This window comes from Palaemon carinicauda, chromosome 37 (assembly GCF_036898095.1).
Source record: "Palaemon carinicauda isolate YSFRI2023 chromosome 37, ASM3689809v2, whole genome shotgun sequence".
Taxonomy (NCBI): domain Eukaryota; kingdom Metazoa; phylum Arthropoda; class Malacostraca; order Decapoda; family Palaemonidae; genus Palaemon; species Palaemon carinicauda.
The window spans coordinates 43,873,407-43,875,906 of NC_090761.1; the positions used below are offsets into that span (position 1 = coordinate 43,873,407).

General features: G+C 28.7%; 1 protein-coding gene across 3 annotated transcripts in view; it reads left to right on the forward strand.

Annotated features, from left to right (window-relative positions):
• Positions 1-2,500, forward strand: part of LOC137629609 (venom phosphodiesterase 2-like) — a 112,869-nt gene that overhangs the window by 73,516 nt on the left and 36,853 nt on the right. The window lies entirely within an intron of this gene.

Genomic DNA, 2,500 nt, shown 5'->3' on the forward strand with positions numbered 1-2,500 from the left:
TTTCATCATCTATTTTATATCATATGCAGAAAAAGTAGTATTTTAACTGTATTTTTATCAGAGCTGGATTTCAGGAAAGGTATAATGGGCCTGAGCCATATATATAAATATAAATATAAATATAAATATATATATATATACATTATATATATGTATATATACATATATATATATATATATATGTGTGTATGCATATATATATACATATATAATGTATACATATATATACATATATATATTACTCAATTGTTGTCATATAAGTATTTCTTATTTCAGCTACATGATTACCATATTTGTAATTATACATTTTATGTATTGTACCATTTAGTCCTTCCCTCTACTGTAAGCGGTAACCTGAGTATAGTGAATAAAACCATTTATAAGAATCCCCTTACGGATAAGTCAATTTAAAAACCTTAGAAAACATTTCAACATTAGAATTTTTTTTTTTAATGAGAAAATGACAATGAAAATTTCGTAAAATATTTCGTGGATTCTAAACATTTTATTCATGTTCATGATTTTCCTGTCAATTTTACTCTATTTATTAATATTTGCTCCGAAAAAGTAAAATTTTCTCTTCATGCATCGTACGAAGACTTGTAACATCTTTCGAGTTCTCTAAAGATCAATAAAACATATGCATTTGAAAAATGACTGCAATAATACGGTAGGTAGTCGGCAATTATTTTATCCATAATAGATTTTCACAAATATATATACATATATATATTTATTATTTATTTATATGTGTATATATATAAATATATTTATCTCTCTATCTATCTATCTATATATATATATATATATATATATATATATATATATATATATATATATATTTATATATATATATATTTATATATATGTATATATATACATACATATATATAAATATCTATATATATATATATATATATATATATATATATATATATATATATATATACTGTATATATACAGTATATATATATATATATATATATATATATATATATATATATATATATATATATGTGTGTGTGTGTCATATTACTTTCTGTTTATGTTGAAACGTATTTTGAGAACATTATATCGGAATATTACCTTGATTATTGTAATCAATCTCAGAATATATTACAAACACAAAACATAAGCGCCATCTAAACTGACACTTAAACAGCATCACGATAAACTAATTTTCTAGAGAGACATTTCCGTTCGTGAATGAACCAAACCTAAATTGTTCGAAAGCTAACCGAACAACGAACAAACGATTTAAAAAAAACTCGCCGTCCAGATATGACACTTGGGGGGGGGGGGGGGGGACTTTAAACATTTGTGTTAAAATCAACACTATTCAAGAATAAGACAGAACAGACCTCGTACCAAGCGACACAAAATATCTCAGATAAAAGCTGAACAAGATCAATATTTTTCCTAGAATAATTATAAAACTCATTTCGCCTTCATATTTGTAATGTGACAATGTTTAGTAAAAGGAGTATACATTTTTAGGCAGTGCAGTAATGTACAGGTGAGGAAAATCCAGTGTAATTTATAAATGAATTAAACTGCATTGATTAACGAATCCTTAATTACATTATGAAAAACTGTAAGGAAATTTCAGATAAGATGAAAGCCTTAAAGGATTGTTTGCATGCCAGGTCATTGCAGACTCCAGGAAATACTGCACAACCTACATATGCCAGGTAAACGCTGTCACGTGCAGTTGGATACAGGAATTTTCGGCACACCTCGCTCTGAGTAAAAGCACCCTCTCACATCCCACAAATTCCCGTGTGTAGGCTCCTAGGCCCCTTCAGGGTGCAATTCCTCAGATCGAGGTGTGCCAGGTATTACTGTATCTAACGGTACATGGGGGTAGAATGCCCAAAAAAACATGGCTAACTGGAAAATAATTTCAATTGAATTACAAAAAAAATTATTAATATGATACTCACTTTTTAAGACTTCAGACCATGGCACAAGGCAGCACGCTTTTCACATTCTGGAAAAAAAATAAGGCATATTTGTTGAAACGAATGCATAGTGTAATACATGTGGTATTTGGTCTGTGTAGAGCAAGCCCTTTTCAAAGAAAATATGCAAAAAGGAAACTCACGAATGTACACTGTTAAAAATTTGCCGTAAAAAAACGGTAAAAATCCTGGAATAAATGTTGCCAAGCATTTCCGTTTTAAAAACGGGTATATTGACATTAAGAGTGATATTACGATCTCCAACCTGTAAAAAATAATAACAAAGTATGGTAAAAATTACGGACGCCTGTATTTTACTGAAATACGGATGAGAACAGTATATTTTTAAGAATAATTTCCGATTAAAATTGCGGTATTTTTTCAACAGTGTATAAATGAATAGGCAGAGTTAATGGGATGGAGGTAATGATAATTATTATAGAACACTGCAGATCATTTTAAATGCTAAATATATTTCTAAGGACAGGACACAGTAAACGACTTTTGAAAGGATGAACAGCCCACTTCTGTTATCCCGG